The sequence below is a fragment of the Theobroma cacao genome, chromosome 9, assembly GCF_053813885.1.
Source record: "Theobroma cacao isolate CCN51 chromosome 9, ASM5381388v1, whole genome shotgun sequence".
NCBI classification, from domain to species: Eukaryota; Viridiplantae; Streptophyta; class Magnoliopsida; order Malvales; family Malvaceae; genus Theobroma; species Theobroma cacao.
This window is the reverse complement of record NC_142647.1, coordinates 5471203-5497891: the sequence shown is the minus strand read 5'-3', so window position 1 is coordinate 5497891 and position 26689 is coordinate 5471203. Positions and strand designations below refer to the sequence as shown.

The following is a 26689-nucleotide window of genomic DNA, read 5'->3' as shown; positions in this document are numbered from 1 at the left end:
ATTATGAAGCTGTCAGAGGACAACCCTCTTATGTCTTTCCTCTAAGAAGCAAGGGGGCTCCTCGTGTTTAGGGTGGAGTTAGTTAATTTTTATTAAGAAGATCAAAAGTTAAGAAGAATAAAAATTAAAAATTTTTAAAATTAATATATTAAATTTAATTATTAATAATCAAAAAATTTATAATAAATAATAATTTTATATAACATGTAAATAAAAAAAAAATATAATAGTGTTTTAGGAAAATTTTATTCAACGATGGTAATATCTTTTTAAATATAAATAACTAAATTATTTGTAAGAAAATTATCATCTATTTTGTTTTAAAATTTTGTCTTTCTCAATATAAACTACTAAAAATTAAATTAATATTGTCAATATCTAATATTCTTATTTTATTATATTTAAATTTGTAATACTAAATATTAAACTATAATGTATAAACTATAAATAGTTAAATACGATATACAGAATTAATAATTTTTTCTTATACTCAAGATAATTTTCTTTCAACTAAATATAATACATAAAGCACATTAAAAATATAAACTCAAGATAATTTTTTTCTTATATAATTAAGATTAATAAAAAATAACATATTAGTAAAATTTTGAACAACAACCAATAATGCAATACTAGAACTTATATTTGATAATTACATATACAATAATTTTTTAATTTTTAAAAATTAAAATTATTAAAAATGAAATCCACATAACAGGAAAAAGAAATCATGATAAATAGGAGATATAACCTATATAACAAAAAAAAAAGAATGTGGTTGATGATTCATAGAAATTTAAAAAAAAATCTGTAGAAACTTAAAATATATGAGTAAATATAATATAATTAAAAAATAAATAAATATAAATAATAATAATAATAATATCAATAGAAAAAATTAAATAAAAATTTTACCTTTTTATAATTTCACAATATAAGGACAAAAAAAATAATGAGTGGAAAAACTTAAAAAATTTTAAAAAATTAAGAATTTGAGTAAAATTGAATGAGCTTGTAAATTCATTTTATTTATTTTTTAATTATATTAATTATTTAATAATAAATTGTTTTAAAAAATTATTAAAAATATACATAATATATAAAAAATTTCAAAAAGTATCCCCCTCCATTACAAAGGGACGCTCCGCCCCTGCTCGTGTCCATTGCACAATGACACACATAGCTCACACAGAGCTTTCTTGGCTTCCCCTACTTAGTTTGGGATGAGGTATCTGACAATTAGTGTTCGTGAAGCCAGAGGCCTGCTACTTCCAGTAATTCCAATTTCTGAATTCTGACGCCATATGGCTGTACGTGCATTTCACCTGGAGCTAAGGTGTTGAGATTGTCTTAATAGGTTAAGTTTATAAAGAATATAGCTATTATATTTAAGTTTTAACAATGCCTTTCACAATCAACTCATCGCCTCAAATGAAATGAATGATTAATAGGTAATGGGGTGAGGGAGGAATCTTGGTGAGGGTTTTTGAGGACTTTTGGTGAGATCATTTTTTGAAGAGGGAGGTGTGGAATGGGAAAGGGAAAGGGAAAGGAAGGGACCATGGAATGGCCAACTCTTTTTTGAGTTGATTCATAACAGCTTCCAGGCGTAGGGAAAGGCGGCGAAATTATGGCGATTGACACGAGATTAGGTGGAGAAATGGGGCTTTCCAAGATCACTGATGGTTCTGAAAGGTTGAGAATGAGAGGTCAGACAAAAGATGACCAAGTTTAATTCTCTTCAGTATTTTGAAACAAAAAAAAAAAGAAACAAGGAAAAGGTTGAAAAAAAAAAATGGTCTTCATTCACAAACACACATGCAATGAACACTCCACACACTTCAATGTTCTTTTTGAGCCTTGAAATTGAGAGCAGCTGGTGTCTTTGTATTGTGGAGGTTACTTGCTGCTTTGCTCTCATTTCTCTTTTGGTTTCTGTCGATAGTGGTTCTGAGCGCTGGAAATCTTTCTACTTGTTCCCCATTTTTGCCTCCATCTTTTGGCGTTTTAAGTTTGGAAGGCTATCATTTCTCATTTTTTCTTTTCTTTTTTTTTTTTTATGTGATGCTGCTGGATTTTATTTTTTTATGCTGCTGGATTTCTTCTCTGATTCATGGTTCCTGTTGTTCTACGGATAATCACCTTGGGAACCAACTGTGGGTGCTTTAGCAAATATTGGGAGTGGTTGGTTGCGTTGACTCTGTCCTATGACTGGCTAGCTCTCAAGGTCATACAATTGCAAAACAAATGAGGATAACAAATGGCAAGGACTTGACAATAAAGAGTCAAGTGAAGCAAAGGAGGTCTGGCAGTTTTTGATCATGGCACAAGGACGATCCTGTGATGGTCCATGGTTACCTACGTTGGTATGTTGTTTCGTTTTCTACCAGCTGCCTAGAGAGTGACCGCGGCTAATTAAGAGGATGCTGCTGTGTGAAAGACTTTTCGATCAAAGGGACGCTGTGTCTGTCACTTGTTTGGATGTAAATTTTCAAGAGTTGAGTCCTTCTCTTGGTCAAAGGAGGAGTTTTTTGTAATTGTATAACTGGGTCTCAAGAGTGGTAACAATTACCAGATGCTAATCTTTTGTATACATCAGTGGCTACGATTGTAGGTCAATAGTTTTACTTGGAAACCTATGGATTTATAATCTCATCTGCCGAAAGGGAGGGAGACCTTCTCCTGCATAAAAGGAAATCATAACTTTCAAAAAAAAAAAAATGAATGATTAATAGATTTGTACGTCTTCATGCTTAAGCTTGCACCTGAATAGATGCAAACTAAAAATATATATTAATAATGCACTACACGTTTTCCATGAGCAATACGTTTCCAAGTGAATGGATGATTGATATAAAAGCAGGTGCAAGGCTAAAAAATGATTAAAGAAACATTATATCACTCCATGTGCAATATGCTTTTCAAGATTTGAATGCCAGAATTCTGATATATATGATATTTTGAGTTTTCAAATTCTAAAATAAAAGACGGGGAGAAGAGTGATGGATTGGTGACATGCCGTGACGCTGATGTTCCTGGTTCAGTTGTAGTCCGACCAGCTACGAAGCTTGAGTCCTTGACCATGCATGCCAGCTAGCTAATGGTTTAGCGTTCATGATCCTAACGGATGTAAAATGTAAGAGCAAGTACGAGAAACTGGGAAACAGTCCGTTATTTACAAAATTTCAAGTTTTAATTTTTGGGTTCTGTCCAGCAAATGCTGTAATGGCAAAAACTTAAAAAAGTTTCACGCTTGCAGTGCTGCCATTGAAGCGCCTTAACTGGCGTTGATGCCTAGCATAAGTGTTGGTGTTATGGCCAAGAGCTTGCTTAGAAGTGCAATAAAGTCGTGGGCAGGAGGGTGAATTGATTTCTCAGTTTTTACTGCAGAAACTTAATTCACAGAAAAATTATAAAGTATCAAAACTACTGCCAATGCAAATGACAGCAGTTGAAATCAAAATGACTTGAATCCACAGCATTAACATTTCTAGACTACTCCGATTTGATGAAAGTTCCTATCTCATACACCATTTCCAGCAAAGCTACCTGTCTCACTTATTACAACCATAACAATGCGACTACTGCATTGGCAACGCTACTATCACCACTGCACCAGCAAATGCCTTTAAACCTCTGCCGTAGCCACCCATCCGCGCTCTACCAATTCACCAATCACCAAGTACTGCTACTTCTCTTTTTGGTACGCTGTGATAAAAATACTGAAAGAAGGTTTCGAATCTTAAATCTCAATCTCGTTCTTTTTTATTTTTTTGCAAGAAATAGATGGCAACCGTTAAATTAAGGCTCTGACTGTTCACTAAGTGCGGCTTCATGTGCCGAAGCTAATTGAGTAGGGTCATGGGCCCTGACGGACTGGTTTTGATTGCATTACTGGGCTGTAAGTTAATGGTCTATAAGATTGGAATTTACTCCTGACGCGAAACCAAAAGGGTACAAAACGAAGCCTCCGGTAATGGAAAAGTACTGGATCAACTATTGATGGTGTTAAATATGGAGCTGAGTAATTTGCCATCAATGAGGAATGAGGAGGGCCCGCCAGAATCAGGATTGCATTATTGCTTCCCGACTCGTACGCGGTGGTATGATCACCCCGTCGCTCCTCCCAATTTCGAGTAATGGGGTCCCAACTTCCCAACCAAAGCCTGGTGCTGCTACCATACAAAACAATATCCAAGAGGATGACGATGGTTCATTGCAAAATCATTATTGCAATTTACATTTTCTTTGCGAGGTTTCATATTTATAGATTGATGAATTATATGAGTCCATAATGAAATGACTGTCGGAGGTAAAAGCCCATAAACCGAGTTAGGCTTCCGAGTCTAAGCAATAAATTTGGTAGGCCCAAAGTGTCCCCAGCCCATTAACTGTTCATAATCTTCATAGTGGCCAACTACCAATACTTTACCATTAAATAATAGATAATGACCAACGCCAGCACTCAAAGCTTCATCCAAAGGAGGCTGCAGTTATACCAATCCAAGTACCTTTTGGCTTTGGTTAAAAACACAAAATTGACCATTATAGCATCGTTTTCTTTTACAAAATCAAGATTTTTATTGCCAATTGAAATATTTTAGTAGAGTAAATGATAAAAATGAAAAAGGGTTCTGACTAGTGCATTCATTATATTTATCCACAGAATCAAAACTCAAAAACAAAGTTAGCAAGAGCTTTTCCACCGTAGGTTGTTGGTTATCAATCATAGGACAAAACAAAAGAAAGAAAACTCCCCCCCACCCCCAAACGAGAGACGAAGAAACACCCAGATAGCGAAAGGTAAAATGCTCGAGGGGCTTTCCATAAATGCCATGAACTAATCTTATTAAGGGGGTCTCTAGTTTTCCTCAACTCCACATTCAAGTGCCAAAATAATTCACTCGGAAAATATTCGTTTTTTAATTCAGCATCAAAACGGACCCCATTAGCCCACATTGTTTGATAAAATTAGCCAGCCAATTTGTCGACCAAGAACGTGTGGAAACCAAGTGCCCAAAAATTCCCCAAACAAAAACGAAAGTGGCTTCAATCCAATTTAATTCATCAAATTAATCTAGTTTTTGACAGCTCACAATTATAGTACGTTTTCCACACACCCTCCAGACGTTTTGTTATATGTGGAAAAACATGAATTTAAACAAGAGAATTTAGGCCTTTGTTATTTATTGTTAAAGTCAAACACTAATATATATATTATTGGGGGTTCTTATAGGCTTTCAACCATAGGCTTTACCCATCATTCACAGGAAATATAAAAGGATTTTGGGTTCCCCGTCCCCTTTTTTTTTGGTCGAATGAGTAATTAAGTTCATTTTAATGCTTTAAAATGATCTTTTTTTTTTCGTTGTTTATAGTATAAATACAAATGAAGATTGAAGAATATGAGCAAGGTGAAATAAAAGAGAAACGAATGAATAGAATGTACGAAACCCAGCCTCCTGAATTAATCTCTTCCAATCGTGTCATTATCACATTGGAATAATTCAAATTGCCCAAGGACAAGCAAAGATAAGAAAATGATAACGAAAGTTAATTAAATAAAGGGAAACAAATTTAATTATGGTACTTCATATGAAATTTCATGATGAAATGATGTCAAAAAATAATGTAATTTACATGAATATCATCAAAATACCGATGTATGATATTAAAATACAAACACAAAACGGTGTATTTTCTTAAAATGCTACATCTATGATTGCAACCCTCCCAAATCTATTGTCATTTCAAGGATTCCCCCTAGTTGTAGTTTATTTAACTTAAAAAAATGGGATCATGGTGGGGAAGCTGACTCAAAACTTTGGCTCCTTTCCAAGAAAATGGTAGAAGTAAACAAGAACAAAAAATTAATCAAAACACTTGTTTTTGTCCTAATAAACCATTTATTTGCAATAAATGTTTAAGTCCATAATAGGCAGATTATCAGCTGTGATTCAGTCGCATATAGCAAAGCCTGATCACACACCATCATGCTCCAAAAAGTTCACCATTAATTATGGGGAATATACAAGCCCTGTAGAGTAAAATGATAATAGCTGAAAATTGATCACAAACCCAAAGTCAATCAACATCAATTTTTTTTTCCCAAAGTTTCATTTACAATGAAATTACTCTTAATTAAAGCATATGTATAAACTTTGCTCTTTACAATTAATCACAATCATAACATTTTCATGGCAATTTTAATTAAAAGCATATGAAAAAAGAGAAAGAAAAAGAAAGTGGGGGAGGGAGACATTCAAAATGTTTTCCCAGATGATAACTGACAGTTTTGTGGGAGAAATCACCATCTCATCCAAGATCAAGAGAACCAAGACCTCTGCAAACACTAAGCAGAGCCCCATGATTCTGGATTACTGGGACTATCAATTATGAACACTCTCTCATATATGGGACCCCAAACCGGTTGCAGGAATGGCATATTTTATTCTAATTGCTCATTTGTCTCCAATGAAAAGAGTAACATAGATTTTCTCACTTTGGGGTATAAAAAGTATTCTTTTTATTTACTCCTTTCAAAGAGAGGGGAGAGAAACGATTTAAGGTTTAGAAAATTTAAAAAAAAAAAAGGAAAAATACCCAATAGAATATTCGTTTTCTGGGAAAACTTCTAGTCCGTTTATTTATATTAGTATTAGATTATAATATCTTGTGTTTGGACCATTTGAAGAAGTTCAGTTTTAGCTGTTTGATCCATTATCATTATGATTATTTTTGAGTTTCTCACCCCCTAGCCTTAGTACATCATCATTACTTAAAATTGCATGAAAATAAACAAATAAATAAATTAACCACTATATCCTAATGGAATAGGACAAGCAAAGCTCAAAGGGATTTCGTGCAACCCCATTTCTTTCCCCATAATAGACAAGTGACATATATATAAAACTTGTCATTGATAAAAAAAACTTCGATACTTTGCATTATTGTACAACAAAACATTAATTAATTAGCAACTAACAATAAAACCAAAGGCGATATTAATAATATTGAAAAAAAGAAGCAAAATATGTAGCAAAAGAAGGATGGCAATGGAATGTGGGAAAGAAAAAAAAAAAAAAGCTCAAAAAGCTCGGAGTGGGGTAAATTAGTCAATCTGTTTAGGGTTGGTGAGGAACAAGAACAGTATCATCATTGTCACCACACACATTGGACAGCAAATATTAGGTCAAATTTAAAAACTTAAAAAAAAAAAAAGGAGTTTTTATTAGAACAGTGAAAAGCCGAAAAGGGTATTCTTCTTTGAGTGGAGTGGAGTTGTACATAGGAGAAAAAGAGAGAAGCGAAGGGAAAGGCTTGGCTGGCTAAACTAAATAAGTTGAAGTAAGTAATGCCCCCGTTCTAGTATGGTACTTAGCAACCTCCCCGCAGCTTCCTCAATCCTCAGCCAGGCGGCTCTGCCAGCTGGTTTAATTTTGTGAACCCAAAACACCGAGCCCTCTCTTCCTAGCTAGGTCGACCCTTACATTGTACCCTGTGACACCCCTACGACCTCTGGGGTATTCCCAGCTCTCCCTCTGACTCTCTCTTAAAATAATAAGATGAATATAGAAATGTGCTAATATGGGTAAATGTGAGAGCTTCGTCATTAATCGGTGATGATGATGAGGTTAGAAAGGCCAGGTCGGCCGTGTGTGTGAGTGTGTGGGGATCACTTATAAACACCACGTTTTTCCTTCGATTGTTCTTTGCTCTTTTTCCTTCCCTTACTTAAAACCCCCCCTTCCCTTCCCCTCCTTCGCATTTCTCTCCTCAAATCAAAATCTCCCTCTTTCTCTCTTTGCTCTCACTCTCAATCTCATTTCCTCTCTCCCTTCTACTTCAACAAGAAAGAAGCTACCAAGCAAAAACCTTCACTTTCTGCATCCTTTATTCATAAACTAAACTTCTTTAAAGGTGCTTACTTTTACATAGTTAACAGTTTGCTGTTAGCATCATATTGAATAGGATTTTAGTTTTAAGAAACAGGGCAATGGGTGACTCACCAAACTCGGAAACGGAGTCAAGCACTCTTAGCAATAACTCCTCTACTCTGTCTCTACCTTCACCATCCTCCTACGTCGGTAAAAAGAAATCGGCTGATGACCCTACACCCGACCCGAAGAGGCAAAAGCGTCCGAGAGACAGTAGCAAGCACCCGGTTTACCGTGGGGTCCGAATGCGGACGTGGGGCAAATGGGTATCTGAAATTCGAGAGCCCCGGAAGAAGAACCGGATCTGGTTAGGCACTTTTTCGACTCCCGAAATGGCTGCACGTGCCCATGACGTGGCAGCCTTAAGTATCAAAGGCAACTCTGCGATTCTCAACTTCCCCGAACTCGCCGGGTCGTTGCCACGACCAGCTTCCAACTCGCCTCGTGACGTCCAAGCCGCCGCTGCTAAAGCTGCCTCAATGGAGTTCTCAAGTAGTAACAGTAACCACACCACCACCACATCATCGTCGTCGTCGTCATCAGCGTCCACGTCAACGTCATCGAATGTCGATGACGTGTCGACACCGGAGGAGCTGAGCGAGATAGTGGAGTTGCCAAGTCTGGGAACGAGTTACGAGTCGGCCGAGTCAGGGAGCGAGTTCGTGTACGTGGATCCGGATGATGGGTGGCTTTTGAATCCCAGTGGCGTGCCGTGGTATTATGAAGAAAATTGTGGGTATTTTGGGGACGAAATTTCAATGCAAATGCAAGAAAGTGTGATTACAACTGGGTTTGGTCCTTTACTATGGGATCATTAATGCATAACCAAAGAAAAAAAATTCTACGTGTGCCCGTTTTTTGGTCTAAAAATCTCTTTACAGTTTTTATTTTACGAAATTGCCCTTTTGCAATTTTTTTCTCTAGGAAAGGGCAAAAAAAATACCTTGCTTCGGTATCAAGATGTTTGTGCTCGGTTTGCTAGAGTTTTTGGTCTCTTCTTTCAGCAGTGGTCCATTGGGGTGAATCAAATCCTTAAGGGAAAAAAAAAGTGGCAAATTTTATAAGAGACATTGAGCTTGGCATGCAGTTGTTTTGCTTGGATTGGTCAAATTCTACTGCTTTTTAGAGAAAGAAGAATAATGTATGTGGTAAAAAAGTGTTACAAAGCTTGGAGAACACTTAATCTTTTTTCAATAGGATAAAGAAAAGGTCAAGACAATGGGTTCTTCTTCTTCTTCTTCTTGTGTATAGTTTATTTTTTTCTTTGTTTGATCTTAGCTTTTGTGTTGATTTTGGGCATTGACAAGTGATGTGGAGTAATTAAAGCTCATATGTTTCTGTTTGGAGTGATTCAATGTTGAAGACACTTCCAATGCGTTTGATAAAACCATTGAATTATAATAGGCTCAAGTCAAAAATTTTCACATGGGTTATGCATATGATGTGTTTAATTACTGCATTACACATACTGATTTCTGGGGTGCTTCTGTGCCTAATTGTTTATTAAATGTTTACTATGTATACTTTTTTTAAAAATATATAACTTTAAAGAAAATTTTATATTTATGACTTCTATTTTGGACTAAAGTGTTAGTCCTGTCAAATAATGCCATCTGCCCTTAAATTGAATGTGCTTTCCTGTGTTGAAAACGCAATGTTGAAAAGAAATTGTGATGTACAATTTGAAAGATTGATGAAATTCCCTTGTCGTTCCTCCTCCCCCACCCCCCGCCCCCAAAAAACAAAAAACTTGAATAAATCCCAACAATACAGCTGCAGATAATAGATATTTTGGTGCTATATCAAGCTTTTAGACGCATATACAAAGAGTGATAAGTGACCAAGAATCTAGATCACCCAAAAACACATGGGTTGGGTATACCTTGAAAGATTAAACAGCCAAACCATTTAGAAAGCCTTCATTTCATCTGTCCCAATCTGGCCATGGAAATTGAAAACTATTATGTATAAAATAATGGTCAGGGTTCAATGGTTTTAAAGATGTTCTCCCATATATACATTCTTCTCTTAGTACAATAAACCTAACTCTATGGAGCAGTAAAAAGTGAAATTGATTGTTTTTCTTGATTATAATAAATGGTCTGTTAAGAGAGGCTTATTCCTTTGACAGCTGCATTTCAACCACCGTGTTCGTATTCTTCTCAGGTCCTTACAATTAGTATTTATGTACATATCATTCTGATTCTCCTCTCTCCATGACAAACTATACTTGTTATTTAATACAATAAATTTTGAGATGTAGGTATGATGCCAAAGCCTCTGCCCCTTGGCCATTTGCAAATTTTAGCTGACACCATATGACATTAGAGTTGTCCAACAGGTTTGTTTGGATTTCATTTTTGTTTCCCCTTTCCCCCCAACTCTGGTTGGTTAGCTTTTCTCTTTTTCTATTTTTCTTTTCTTCTGCTTGATATAGGATAGTAGTTCAATGCTCCCTAAACTTCACATACTTCCCTCTAGGGATATTCACTTGCCAATTTGATTGAATGGAAGAAATGGAGATTTGGAATTTTATAATAGAAGATAGGTACACTTATCATTAAATTAAATCTTCCAGTAGTAATATTAAAATAAATTATATTCCTTGTAACTGCTTATGAGCAGGAAATCAGGAATCAAATTACTACAATGGAAAGGTGCATTATTTTCCATCTGGCATATATATGGTCATGTGCGAAGTCAAAGAAACAGTAAAGTCTCATGTAGTTCACGGATGGAAAAGTTTGACCAATAATTTACAAAGAGCCTTCCAGGCAACTGCAGGTTACTGGATGCTGAGCTCAACAAAAACTGGTAGCGCAAAGAAAACAAAATGAAAAACGAAAGACCAAATTAAGGAACTTTGAATTAAATACTACTTGTACAAAACTCAACTAATTCATCTTGGTTCCACAGTTTCCTCCCTTAATTTTCAGGCAAAAACTCAGTTGTTATGGAAATGATTGGGTCTCTCTTTCATTTCAGGGCAATGTTTTCTAATTCAAGCTGGAGGTACTCAAGAAACAACCAATCTGAACTAGTTAATAAGTAATAATAATCCTCTTCCAACAACTTTGGGTGGGGAACAAGGAAAAATGGGCAAATGCAAACCCACAAATTTTTTGTCCTTTCGTTTTCAAATTTATGAATAGTTAAGCTTGCAAATACAAATTAGTCATCCCTACATGCTCCATATCTAGCTCACAAATAATCAGCTCCTGCATTAAACTTTTGTCATTTCCTGTCTGCTTATTAGCCCTGGAGTTCTCGAGAAAAAAAGGTAAACTCTGGTGGAGTAGTACTACTCCATTACAAAGAGAAACTTTTCATTAACTGACAAACAAAAAAACGAGAGAGCCCAAACCCACTTTCCATTTCCTCCTCTTTAACATTTTCTCTGCACCATGCCATGGCCTTCTCCACCTCTTGAGTTGTCTTATTTTTGTTTAAAAATATAAAGAAAAACAAGTCAAAAGCCGATGACCTATTGCTTAGCTGGAAGATGTGAGAGCAAGGCCAAAAATATAAATTACGGGACCCCATTTCATCTCTCTATTTATGTCCTTTTATAATGATATATATGTCTTAATTCATACTACTATTATGCCTTTTCATTTTTGTGAAAATATTAATTGCTAGTGTTTTATGTGGTTGGAAATTGGGAGTCCTTAAATCTAGCAATAGGATTACATTAATTGGTTTAGTGTCTTTTTAATGCTGGACACAGCAGAACAAAATTTAAATAAACTGAAATTAATGGATCGATAATCGATAATCAGTCTAGCTGAAGGAATGAGGCAAAATTAATGTTTTAAGTAATATTGTAGATCCCATTAGAAGCAGAGAGCGATTTGCTTTCTGTTGCAGTTTCTGTGAATTTTTTCTCGTAATCAGTCGCACGTGCACGTTTAATTACATCGTTGACCTTTGGTTTCTAAATGGAATTATTTGGGAATCACAATTTGTAGCGCTTTAATCTTTTTTTAATTCATGTTCAAATTCATAGAAAACCGAAATAATACGCTGTGGTTCCTTAAATTTCAAGTGTCATTCTTATTGCTCCGAAGCATTGCTCGGTCCTCAGATGTGAACCGCATAAAATCTTCCTTATTTGTTGCCTTAATCTTGTAAATTAACCACTAATCAGCGCTACAAAACATGAAACCGGCCGCCCTAATCATGTGTTTTATATTAATAATCCTCGTTCCGGGCCCTAACTTAGAAGCGCGACAAATTGAATAATACTGTTTTCTTTCGAAAAATGTCAAAGCTTAATGACCTTTTTCCTTGATTTTTAGTCAATATCAATCTCCATAATCATTCTTTTTTCTAATATTTAATTTCCAATCATCGTACACAGGTATGAGGTGAGCCTTCGGCTTCTCTTAGCATGCTTCTCACACAGAGTCAGGTCAGCAAACTTGGGCGAGCCTTTTTTCGATCTATCGGATTCTATGCCACATGCTTCATCAGTTCATTTAACAATAGTTCAGTAGTTTGTATTAGCAAATATAATAAGCCATTAATCAAATACTAATTAGAAGAAAAAGTAGGAAAACCCTAGCTTAACAAACACGTTTATTAATATTAAAACACCGTAACAAATATTGAAATTTTTATTAATCCAATTTTAATGCAGATGTAAAAGATTCGTATCAGCCTTGATTGATTTCAGACAGGTATAATGTGTACAAATTATAGTGATGTTGTCCCCCCCCCTGGCGAAAGCTTGGATTCTTATATCTCAATTTGTTCTCTAACAGATTGATTCTCTATGAATTATGGCCTAATATATTGGAGTTACTCCCACATGTTGTAAAGGCAATTATGCACAAGAATAACGAGACACAATTGGATGAAATGATTAATGCATTATTAATTTTTTTTGTTGGTGGACTACATTCATGATCTCTGTATTTGAAGGGTCAACATTTTTGGTAGGCTTTCAGGGGTAGTTAGTTTGTGCTAGTTTGGTGGCTCATTTGGTCATGAACGCCCCTGCCACGACCATATTTATTACACAAATTTTAGCTCACAAGTAATTAACCTGAATTTCTTATAACACAGTGGCCTTACTCATCAGTATAGTGTTTCAGCACTTAGCCTTGTGAGAGGGTCGAACCATTCCACTAGGTAGAGAGAGGGGCCATCAACAAAGTGAAACAGTTAACGTTTTCATATTCTCTTATGTGGGACTGATCAGAGTCCTTTCTTTCTTGGTTTTAATTATTACTGTTATTTTTCTCAAACCTTAAACAGGGTCCAAATGCATACATTACAAGACAACTATCATGAAACCTCTCTCTCTCTCTCTCTCTCTCTCTCTCCTTCCAATTGAATTTGGCAACAAAATTGTGTCTTTAAAGGCATCATGTATTGTCTGCTTCGGACAGTCTGTACGTTTGGTGAAGGGGATATTGGCACTTCAAAGACATTAGTTCTTCAGCCATTAAAGTAATAGCAGTAACAGGAGTATTATTAGAGCTTCTCACCAGCCTTCTTTAAATTTTGAGCAGCTATTATCAATAACAATTAGTTCACTGAAATTTGGTGAATGAAATTTAAGCATTGGTAAAGCTTTTTCCTCATATCAGTTTCAATGTGGTCCAAATTTTAAATCCAACAGCAAGCCTCCCAATACCTTAGGGGTGGTCTTTTTGGTATTGGCTTTGGACTAACTTTAAAACTAGCTATATTTGTCCATTTCAATGGATTCCAAAGATATTCTCTAGACAAGAAGTGCCAAATATTTTTGATAGGTTTAGACCTATTAACCTAACAAAATATTCTCTCCAGAACTGAGAAAAAAAAAACCCCATTTGCTTCAATAATCAATACTTTCACCAACTCTCATGAATGAACTCCCTCCAATTTAGTCATTATTAATTAAACTAGAATGAGAGGAGTAAACGGCATTAATTAAGACACCAAAACTAAACAAAGAATGGGTTCAATTGAGTCACTTTTGTTGAGCACCATGGAGTCTAAATCTGTGGTTACAATTAAATGGTTGCATCCTCCACTTTTCGAAAAGTAGAGATGAGCAACTATGTACATTCTTACTATACAAATTTAGAAATCACCATACGTTATTGGATTGACATATATCTCTCAAATTTTTCCATAATGATATGTTGAAAATGACATTTAAACATATAATTTTGAACCATTTACAAAATATAGTTAATTTTACAAAGTGTAGAGATAGTAGCATGTGATTTACTAGTTATCTATATATTATATGCATCAAATATGTATGAACCTTAAATTAATTAATTAGCCTTAATTTTTCTTATCTTTCCTTCTCCAAATATAGTTACTGACTCGCTTTTATTGTTCCATCGGCCGGCATTGGCAATCAAGTACTCATGTGAAGATATGATCTTTGGAGAAGAAAGTACAATTTTGTTGTGTTGATAGGATATATAGCAGAAATTAACCATTAAAATTGGTAGTCTAGCTAGGCTGCACATACTTAGGCTCCACTAACTCCATAATTGTGAAAAGAGCTTTTCAGTTTGTAATTTCCAGTTCATCAAACCTAGAGATTGGCTAAACTCGTCAACTAAGAATAGCTAGGTGGTTTTACCACTCTCTTGGCAAGAGATGCTGGTTAGTACTTGCTAGATTGGGGACGTTGGCAAATAATACGACTCCAAAACGGTGGCTGCGACGGCCTATGGTGGTGCTAAATGCAAGAGTAATTCTTTCCATTTTTGAGCCTCTATATCATCTTAGACTAGTCTTAGACTGGAGTCGGCTCAAGATAATGGAAAATGATTTAGAGATTACTCGGTTGAGCCATTTAATTAATATATAGATAGAGAGATCAGCAGCTAATACAAAATTTATGGATTTGGTTGGAGTTGGATGACCAATATTCAACAAAATTACATGATTTAAATTTTTTTACATCAAATAAATTAATATAATGACACTAAACAGATATTAATCACAAAATTAAATCGAAATCCCAAGCCTGTAACGTATAGATTAATTAAGTTGGTACTCGCATGTAGGACATGCATACATACTTCTACGATCAAAAGAGGATGAAACATAAAGTAAGTGATCAAATGTCATTGATTTCCTAAAGTTGGGTTTGTGTCTTAAAGCATTATGGAATATAAGATTGGTGTTATAACCATTGGATGTTGGATGTCACATTTGGATTTTTGTTAGCCTTTTAGTGTCCCTTCAACGATAAAGGAAAGAACTTTAAAGGGAAAAGAAACAGTGCAGCAACTGTTCTTGTTCTTAGAGTATACTGCATCATTAGCTTCTCATCATAATATTTTGATTGCACCTAGGAAATTACTATTTGGTTATCATTACTCCTGGCCTCACGCTTCTTCCTCTCGTTTGATTCCTAGATGTATACACAATATTAGAGTGCTTTTGGAATTTCATGTTTAATTAGTGGGTTTCCATTGAATGATGGGAGTTGATTTTAGTTGTTCTTCCTTTTTTCTAAGCTGTGTTATGGTTGTAGTTACCGTTCAAACTCAGTGTCAGTGAGACTTGAGATGGATGAGACCCAAGCTCTCTCCATCTTTTCTCAATAATTAATTGCAGAAGGAATAAATTTATCAATAATTTGTCCACTTTCACAAGACAGCAATTGCTATACCTCCTCATTGTATCCAGCACTTACTCTTTCAAGCATACATTCATTTTCTCCATGATAAATTTAGTTCATATTATACTTTTTCTATCTCACTTTTCCATTTTGAATCATTCATTACAAATTGTACAACTCAGAGAAATAATTTAGAAATGTTAATTTAAGAAATGGAGGAAAACTTAAATGTGTGACCATATATCATTGGCTTTTTCTCTAATTAATAATGTCTTGCAATTGTTCATATTATACATGCATTAATTACACCTTTTTTTAAAGTTATTAGTTAAAACTATATTACCATAAAAAAAATTAGTTGATCTTTAGATCTCAGTTCAATTGATCTCAACAGATGTGAGTTTAGTCTGAGTTTAGAATAATTAATTAATTAATTAATTTAGTTGATTTTATTGATTCTTTTTTCATAGATTTAATATGTGATAAATAAAAAAATTATTTGACTATAATTGAAATTTTTACTTGTAATTGTCATTTCATCAAAAACATATTGATCATTGATTACACATGATGGAAACCCGAGCTCAAGTGTCTAATTGAAAATTAATTAGAGTAAAAGCCTTATTACCAATTTGGGCTTAACATAAAAGCAAATAACTTTAATGTTAGGCCTACTCTAAGGAAAGGAAAAAAAACAATTTAGAACTGTTCTTTGTTCCAAAAGCGTCAATGAACATTAGCTTCTCTCTAATCATAACATTTTGATTTGAACCGTCACCCAATGCAATGCCTCCAATTATAAAGCAACTAGTATTTAGTTATCATTACTTACTGGGCCAAGAGAACAGTTCTTTCTTGTTCCTTTTGTTCAATCTCTAGGGACACCACTCTTGGACTTTTGTTGTTTTTGATATGGGTTTGTTATTCTTTGATCGGATGGAAAGTGATTTAATCTTTCTTTTATATATCCTTCTTGTATTATCATGGTAGTTAATTAACAGGCAACCCTTTTTTCTTGAGATGGAATGATGGATAAGGCTGAGCCTAAACTCATGACTTTTCTTAACAAATATTAATCCTTGTTTAGATTTTGCTGATAGGTTTTTGTCATATATCCATGGGTGTCAACTTCACAGTTCAGCAATTGCTGTCCTCCTTTTTGTGTCCAGCACTTTAAAGACTTTTTCCAAGTATAAATCATTCTCAACAATAATGTCTAGGAGCTAACCATTTTCTATATGCATTACAATTGTACAACCACTAATTAAAAAAAAAAAAAAGCAGCCTAAGCAGCAAGGGCTGCCTGCAGCCAACTTTAATTAATACTAGGATATTCCTTGCGACCTTTTGCAACACCAAATGCCCCAATTTCACCATGCTTTTGACAAGACACATAGAGAGAGGGAGAGATAGTAAAGTCCACAAATAAGAAGGTACTTTGAAGGATACAAATCTTCCAGATTAACATTATAAATAATATATTCTCAAATGATTAAAATTTTGAAGTAAAAAAGGACTAGTGCTATGCATGCTTTCCCATTTCCATGCACATTATCTAAAGAGAAAATTCACAGGCAGCAAAGTCAATATCCCTCCATATAAAAAATTTAGTAGGAACAGGATCTAGCAAAGCTGATTGTCTCAAATCATTAACAACTTGAAAGGTATAAAAAGATGATGCTCACTTCAAGCTTTTCCCCTTTCCACGTTCACTATAAATAAAAACCCTTTCTCCTTTCAGTTGCGTTAGCATATTGATCACGGTACATGCATGGACTACTTTTTTCTCTTTCGGTAAATTATGGACAACTAAGTTCATTGTTCAATGAGTACAATGGCAAATTTCACACGTGTTACATGTGTATCATCATATATAACAGTCTTTTAGTACTTGGTGTTTGTTAAGACATTGATCCAAAGAAAAGAAGAAGGAAAAGCAAACGTTATAATTTGCAATTTTCTTCAAGTGCATTATTAGTTTGTCAGACTAATACTACTACACAATGAGCCTACTAATCCAATTGATTAAAGACTAAAAGCATAATTAATTATGCTGCTAATGCTGAACGCTCATCGCTATCCTTTCGTGTAATCATCTTTTTCTTATGCATGTCTGTTTCTCTCCAAGTGGTCCATTTCTAATGCCATCAATGTCCCTTTCCCTTTTTTAAATGTCTGTCCACTTTTTGTTGCCGATTGACAACACTTTTGACAGTGATTAAGCCATGCCCTTTTCGAATTTTTTTGCGAAAATTATTTCAAATGTTAAGATTGGTATTTCATTTAATGTCGACCTTTTTTTTTTTTCCTCTGGACCAAATATTTACAATTAAATCACATTTTGGTGAATAATCTTCCCACCCTTTCGTCCAAGAGGAAAGAACAAAAGAGAAAACAAGTTTCTCTTGGGACAAAGGGAAAGGACGATTGAAGTGGGCGAAAGGGAAATACATGGTTACAGTCTTAGCCAAGTCCTCGCCCTAATCCGACAAAATCGTTTTGCCCCCTTTTTTTACATTGACCATAATTATTATTAATAGACCAAACCAAAGTATAAATCTTCTTAAAAACACAACCAAAAAGAGGTTTCGTCATGTTAAAAAGGTCAATTAAGCAAATACCCCATTCCCCTTTCTTAACTTAACCATAAAGTAATTACATGAAAAGAAAACATTAAAATATAAATAAAAGAAGATCACATGGTTGTAAAATACGAAAATATACAGAAGATCACATGGTTTAGATAGATGATGAAGCGGCAACACGGAGAGGCCCCGCCACCTCCGGGGGAACCGTGCTTTGGGGAGGTGAAAGATAAGCTGTCACTGTTCAATATGACCCAAATATCTCCAGCAAAGCAGAGTGGGAAGGGGCGGTGCAAGCGTTGAAAGGAGGAAGAAACTGACCAATGAACAGTGACTGTCGGCACACCATGGTTACTGCACGTGCAATTCTACTGAATCCACCGTTCCCCCCTCATCATCAGGCTCTGCTCAGTATTTTCCCTTTTTTTTTTTTTTTCCTTCTCCAGTCTCTCTCACCCTCGCTTGCTTGCTGCTACCTGCTGGCCCCGTCCCGTCTTTCCGGCAGGTAAAAAGGTCTCCTCACAAGTGGTCCCACTTTCTTGGCTTTTCTCGTTTCAAGATTTGCGGCTGTCTCAAATCATAAAGAGAAGCATAGGTCAGTTGACTAATTTTGACTTCGTACCATACGGTTTGGGTTTTCTCTCTTTGGGCTTGAAAGATTTGAAAAAAAAAAGAAATATCGATGGGCTTTGGATGGAAATGACATTATGGCCCAATTCAAAAGTTGCTTTTTCTCACCCATCGCTTTTCTTCTTCAATCATTCAACTCCTTTTGAGATCAAAATTTGGATTTAGGGGCGACAACACCGTGTTCGTGGGTCCTGTTTCAGATAAATTGTCATTATTGGCATGTCAATATTGGAATTTATATTTAGAGCCTTGACTTAGACTATAAAAATTGTTAATAATTATTTTTAAAAAAAGAATCATGATGTATTAAACTCGAGTAAATTAAATGAATTCTTATTATATGTATTTTCAATAATTAATTCTAGTTGTGCCTCTGGCACTTAAAATCAGCACCCACCATACATTTTTATCAATTGAGAAGATATAAATATTCCATGTTTAAAAGATTAAAGATGCTACCTTTAACAATGAAGCATTTTGATTCTTATACGGGTTTCCTAAATTAGAGAGGACAATTAATTGATGGGCAACACTTCCAATTTTGTCGTTTTAAGAAAGGCCAAAGGCAACAAGGCATCAATAGATTGCATAAATATTTCTCTAAGGAGCTCGTATTCATTTTGCAATTTGCTTTGAATTTGATCAATCCCTACAAGGGATGACAAATTAATTTGTATTTAATCTATGCTTAAAGCATCCAACAATCCAAGGCCCATTTTGTCTGTATTATAATTGATTTAGCAGGCCTTCAAACCGTTAATTCGGTCTTTAACCAAAGAAAAATAGGCTGAAAGAAGTAATTTGCACAAGTCGCTTACCTGTTTTTCTTTTTCTTTTTTATGATTAATTATAAATATGGAAAATAAAAAAGAAAACTTCCTAAAGGTGTGTATATTTTATTCACATGTTTCTCATTTTATTTATTTATTTATTTTATAGTTACGGATACATCGAACAATGGACAAATGTAATCAAAGCTTGAGTCGGACACTGACCTCACTATATTAAATTGGACAATGATGAGAAAGGTGACCAATAAACACAAAAAAAAAAAAAAATATATATATATATATATATATATATATATATATATATAAAGAATTCTTGGTTTTGATAATGTTGTGGGGGGAGTCCCTACATATGATTCATGACATCAACTGGTATTGCAGACAAATGCAAACTGTCCTTTAAGGGAAGCAAACAAATTTGCGCCTACTTTGCGTAATTAAACTTTTTGGTTTAGTGTTTTAAGATCAATTTACATCATTTTCGATGTTTCATTTGAGTCGTAATTCGATTGAAAATAATAGATTTAAATTATGCCGTTATTTTATTCAGTGAAAAAAATGATGTGGACAGTAGAGTATTAGAGTAAGAAGGTTCGATTACACGAGGCTATGTAAAGAAGAAGCCCAGTTATGATATTATTAGCACATCAAGGACAAATTAAGATGTAGTATTTCCACCTATCAATATATAAATTTATATAGTATATACTATTTTTATAAAAAAATTAATATTTTATGTATATAGGTAAATTTTTTAATTTTTAAAAGTAAAATTAGAATATTGTTATATTTTTTGTTTATTAATATTTTGAATATATTTTACCGGAGAATAATAAAATTTATCTAAAGAGATGCTTTTTCATTAGTAAATATGATTAAATATCAAGTTGGTTGAAGTCAACATAATATGATTTTTTTTTGTTTAAAAAAAAATCATATTATTTTGACTTCAAACAACTTGATCTTTTTGTTTGTAGCATTAATACTATTTTTTCTTGTAGAAATAAATATCGTTATAAATAAATAATTCCTCCGTCCTACTTTTATTGTCTTTGTTTGATTTCAATAATTTTAAGATTTTTTTATTTTTTCCTGTGTATTTGATAATTCATGATTATTAATGTAAAAACAATTAAAAAAAGAAAATTAATTTTAAAATATAAAAATAATATTATTAAAATTACTTTTTATATATAAAATTTGCATGATACATACTTATCTTTTTTTCCAAATGGAATGTATGACCAAATTGGAGTCTTTCCTAAATACTATTTCTATGCCAAGGTACACATGTAAACATAATTAGATGAATTGAATACTTGAGCTGAACTTACCATATGCCATTAGATTCCTTACGTACATTAGGATGCATGGGAGAGCCGTATCTGGCCGAGTTGAAATTAATTCAATTATTATGTCCAGCCAGGCTTACCGGGAATTTGGAAAAATATTTTGATGGACCTTGTCACCAACCATGGAAGGGTGGCATGGACCCCATGGGTCATGGCCGGATTCCTCCCAAAAAGATTTGACATATGGAAATGGACTACCACTTATCCCGTCCATGGCTACTCCCATATCCTGTTCCTACACCCTAGTGGTCCCCTTCAAATGCACCTATAACAATTTGCCGACGTAAGATAAAAATCAATCAATTACACTCCTTCAGATCAGGTTCCTGTAATGAAACATTATTGTGTATAGTCAGATCGTTCGTAGTCACGTCGCAATCGCCAACTGATTTTTTTATTATTTGTTCGTGAAGAATACACAGTCAAAAGTTTGACTTGGGAAGATTAAAGGAGAGCCTCCAGATAGAAAGGGTCGGTGCTGCCTTGGTGTCATGGCGAGGAACAGAACAGAACAGAGCAGGGACCTCGGGGATTTGCGGCGTCTACAGATTTTTGGACAAAAATCTTCTCCTTAATATTATTTCAATGCTCGAAAGTTCAAAAAGAAGCAGCCAAATCCCACACGTGGGAATCTGGTAAGGCCCGCACGTGTTTGGACCTCTTTGCTTGGCTGAGCTCTCCCTCAGTAAGAAAAAGGGGTTTTGTCTTTGGTGGAACAGATTGTCATGGAGAGAAGGCAGAGTCATTAGGTGGGTAAGTAGAACAACGTGGCGGGGTTGTCTGTTTTTTTAGAAAAAAAAAAAGCGAATGTATGTTCTTTTCCTAACAGTCCAAATTGGCTGTCCCCCCCACCCCTCCCTCTGTCCATTTTCCCTCGTCTCTTTCTTTTTTCTGTCAGGCCAAACGTTTTGATTTTGTTGTGAAACATGAGTTTTATTTCTCCTTACACGAATGAATATCTGCAGAGTAAGGAAATAAAAAAAGAAAGCAAAGAAAATTTGTTTGGTTGAAATGAAAACAAGTTCGATTCCGTTTCCATTTCATCTTATGTTGGCAGTGGCTCGTCCATGACTCTGTTTGTGTTAAGCGGGAGTAGGAGACAGGATCTGGCGATTTCCATGTGAATTTACCATTGCCCATGCTCAGACAAAAAACTGCATCTGCGGCAGATAAAAAATGAAACCGCTCCATTTTCTCTGTTAAAACAATCAAACATCATTTCCGCATGTATGGACAACTGAAATTATTATCTGTTTTATTTTTCACCCCTATGATTGTTTGGAAGTTTTGACTTTTAACCTTCTAGACTGTTAACAGACTGATTGATGTTTGCTCCAGAAATTTCGGATTTTGTCTAGTATTTTCCTTGCGTGGTACTGTGGAGTCCGGAAGCAAAGCAGGGCAAGAGAAAATGTCTGATGATATGGTAATAATGACATGAGAGTAAAGGTCTTGGAGCTTGATGAGCTTGAGTTTGTTTTTTTTTTTTTTTTTTTTTTTTTGAGAATTCTTGACCCAACCCAAGCAACATTGGATTCACAATCCAATGACCAAATGACCAAGTTAAGGACAAGATTCCTGGTGATCCAGAACCCCAAAAGCTCCGTTCAACATGGCGTTTAAATGGAACAATCTTGCTAAAAGGAGCAAACCTCCATACCTCCCAACAATTTTGGCCCAAACTATCAACATAAAACTATGTTGTATGTAGATGAAATTAGATAGCTAATTGCTCATTTTTCATAGCTCTTTTAAGACTTTAATGGTGCAATTAGCCATTATTCCATGACTGGTTGGTTGGTATGCCTGGGAAATTAAATATTTCTAGACTCAAAATGTGCCAATCCAGGTACCAACTAATTGGTAGGTGTTACGAACTGCATATGCAAGCAAAATTGAAATACTAATTGCTTTATACTTTTCAGCTGTTCACTTGCTCTACCAAAATTGGCAAATCCAACCCATTTCTTTCCGTAAAGTGGGCCTAACAAGCATCCCAATTACCTTCAGCGAACAAGGGTGGATGTTCTTATGTTTACCGCATTTTTACGGAGTTTGCATATGTTTCGAAGGAGCACTGAGATTTTGTGAATATGATGGAGAAGAATCCTATCCGACCTAGGAAATTTCTGCTTCTAGAAAGGAAACCTTTCTTGTTTTACATGCTAACGCAAGAAAGAAATAATCCAACTCAACCAACTGAAAACTACGCAATATGGTGGAAAGAAAGAACTGTTTCTACTTAATGGGCTTTGACGGTCCTAAAAGCGTGGGTCAAGACTGAAAATTCTGGTGGCCCTGTTAGTTTTAAACGTTGTAAAATGCCCATCAGAGCGTTTAAGATACTACTATTTGCTGAAAGACAGCTGTCTCATACCACTCGAAGTCGCTTTGGCCGAGTGGTTAAGGCGTGTGCCTGCTAAGTACATGGGGTTTCCCCGCGAGAGTTCGAATCTCTCAGGCGACGGATTAAAACTTTTACATTCAAGTCATCAGAATCTGTTAAATTTTCATTACGTAGACTTTCACCAAAAAAACCGTCTGCACATTTGATCTTATCTCTCTTAGACATTTTTTTTTCCAGAAATAATGCATAACAATCCTTAACAAGGAACGTTGTTATTAGAAATTCTGGCAAGTGTATTGTAGCTCCTGTGATTGAAACAGGCCTTAGAACTTGTCATTCAATCACAGGCCTTAGAACTTGTCATTCTTCTTCTCAAGAATCCCACAATAGTTAAATAGAAGCCCTTCCCACTATTTGAAATCTCTGAGGAAAGGAATTCCTTCCATCGACTCTTCAATCTTGGCTGCAGAAGGTTTACTTTTGAGATTTTTCTAGCAAGGCTCAGTTGATCTTCTGATCTCTTTGAGATGCTCATTACCAGTAATCCTTGCACGAACAACTTCCGCCAACAAAATGATGGAATCTGTTTGAATCTCGCAAGATGATTGGCCTCCCAATAATTTTAGACACAAATTTCATGAATAAATGGCAATCACCACAAACACGAATGTTCTTCATAATCCTAATGGGTGTTGTTGCTTGGGGCTTTTTGATCAATCCAAATGCAAGAGCAAGTTTCTCACTATGGTAACAAATGGATGCAAACTTTTCCTCCTCCACCACATTATGGAGAACCAGCTTTGTATCAGGCATAAAGCCAGCTTCCTTCAATTTCTTAATCAGTCTGCTCAGTTCTTCATATATGATTTCTGTCTCTGGATGACTTCGATCTTCTGATACAAACTTGTGAACTTCATTATCAATCTCAATCCAACTATAAGCAGCAAACTTCTTGACATTCTTAATTTTCATGAGAGATCTCACAGATGCCACATCTTCCCATCTCCCACAGGTGGCATACAAGTTTGAGAGCATGATGTAAGGTCCTGCATTATGGGGTTCCAATCCAAAGAGACACTTAGCAGCCATTTCCCCATGTTTGATGTCACCTTTTATCACACAAACAGAAAGAAGTGTCGACCAGATTAAGGAATTTGGTTCATGAGGCATATTTTTAATTAAATCCACTGCTTCTCTCATGCAACCTGAACGGCCAAGGAGATTGATCATGCATGCATAGTGATCCAAAGTGGGTATTAATGAATGCTGTTCACTGATGGAATCAAAATATCTGCGTCCTTCTTCAATTAAACCAGCATGGCTACAAGCAGATAGAACAGCCACAAAGGTAATGCTATCAGGTTTCAAGTTTTCTTGCAACAATTTTTCATAAAGGGCCAGGGCCTTTAAATCTTGTCCATTTTGTGCATAACCCGCAATCATGGCATTCCAAGAAACGACATTCCTAGATGGTATCATGTCAAAAACAACCCAGGCATCCCTAGTGACTCCACATTTGCAATACATATCAACAAGGGCACTAGACACAAGCAAATCATCATCAACTCCAAAATGAATGGCTTTCCCATGAACAACCTGACCATGACATAAAGAGGCTAATCTTGCACAGGAGCTAACCACACTAGAGATTGTAAAATTGTCAGGGTTGACACCTTCTAATAACATCTTGCCAAACAAATTTAGAGCATCTTCTTCCTTTCCATTCTGTGCATAACCAACAATCATTGTTGTCCAACAAACCTTATCCTTGTTTTTAATCATGCCAAAAATTTTACTTGCCTCATCTATCAATCCCCTTTGAAAATAAGCACCAAGAACATTTGAGACTGTAACCTCATCAGGTTTCAAACCACCTACTTGCATCTTCCGAAACAAATCAATACATTTCTCAGGTTGCCCATTTTTCAAGTAACCAGATATCATCGAATTCCACGAAACTATATTCTTATCTCTAATTCTATCAAACAACCACCGCGCTCTATCAATCTCGCCACACTTAGCATACATATCAGTCAAAGCATTCCACACAAAAACATTCTTTCCCAAATCACCAACAACAATTCTACCATGAATCTGTTTTCCTTTCCTCAAATCCAGTAGCCGTGAACATGCATTCAATACACTCACATGAGTATACTCAGACGGCTCAAATTCCTCTTTATTCATCCTCGCAAAAACTTCAAGCGCCTTATTGGAAAACCCACTTCCAGCCAAACCCGCAATAACAGTATTATACGAAACAGAATCACGAAGTCGAAAAGGCATTTGATCAAACACTGCTATCAAATTCTCAATCGACCCAGATTTCGCATACGCAGAAAGCATCGCGTTCCAGGAGATAACATCTCTTTGAGGCATTTTATCGAACAGGTTTCGAGCATCCAAAATTTTCCCAGATTTGGCATACAAGTGAAGGAGACGATTGTGCAGAAACGTGTCACTGGGTGTAAAATAGTGAAGATCCATATGAGATTGCAATCTCTTGGCTTGGTCGCAATCGTTGGCTCGGACGCATCCCAGCACGAGCCGCGTGTATGCTTCAGCGGTCGCCTGGCCACCGATGTACAGTGAGTCAATCGCCTGCCGCAGCTTTTGCCTGACTCTCATTCTTGGCAGGGGTTTTGTAATTTTTTGAATTACAGTTTTCTGTTATGATGGGGTTAAATAACATGGCGGGAAAAAATGTGTTATTTAGTGAAAAGTGACCGTTACGTGGAAACTGGATCCCAAGGACATGCAACAGTATACGGCGAATTTATGGAGTTCACGTGAGTTAGATGGGGAAGCCCAAAGTTTACTGATGGCAAATTTAAATTTGGGAAGTGTACCAATCTATTTGTTTAATGTTACAAAGGGGAGTTCACCAATAAAATTAAAAAGGAAAAAATATATATAAATGCATGGGAAAAATGTTTTCCTTTTTAACTTTTGATAATAAAACCTCACCGCTATAATAAACATTCAGAGAGAAAAATCAAGAAAGAGAGAGGCAATTTGGTATACAAGACTTTTTTTGGTGCTAGATGGTTCACCCTCCCCACCTTAAATTCTCCCAGCATTGGCATTTGCTGTTCATCAAAAGAGTTGGTGTTGTTTGTTAGATGTTCTTTCAATTACTACAGCTGCTCTGTACTTTTCTTCCCTTCTCTTCTATGGCTTTATCCCAACTCCAACTCAGCTTTATTTGTACTTCTATTTCACTACCTTTAATGATGGCTTCTTAATTAGGCTGATATAAAGGACTGTCCCAAAAGACTTGTTAATTGATATCAAATCATGGTATTCAATTTTAAATTTCATGTTGAACATATAAAAAGATATTAATAGGCTTATAAACGTGAGTATTACACACTCTATCAAGTTAATTTTTTTTTAAAATAATGACTATGTAATCTATACACTCGCTATTGAATCAAATATTTTGATACAATATCGAAATATTATTTAAAG

At 35.3% G+C, this 26689-nt stretch overlaps 1 non-coding gene and 2 pseudogenes across 1 annotated transcript; 2 read left to right on the top strand and 1 right to left on the bottom strand.

Annotated features, from left to right (window-relative positions):
* The first annotated feature begins 7490 nt into the window (after positions 1-7490).
* On the top strand, positions 7491-9292 carry LOC18588535 (dehydration-responsive element-binding protein 3 pseudogene; annotated as a pseudogene).
* Positions 9293-23256: 13964 nt separating this feature from the next.
* On the top strand, positions 23257-23338 carry TRNAS-GCU (transfer RNA serine (anticodon GCU)). The gene has a single exon. It is a non-coding gene; the product is annotated as a tRNA-Ser (tRNA).
* A 136-nt stretch (positions 23339-23474) lies between these two features.
* Positions 23475-26090, bottom strand: LOC18588533 (pentatricopeptide repeat-containing protein At2g22070 pseudogene; annotated as a pseudogene).
* Positions 26091-26689: the final 599 nt, after the last annotated feature.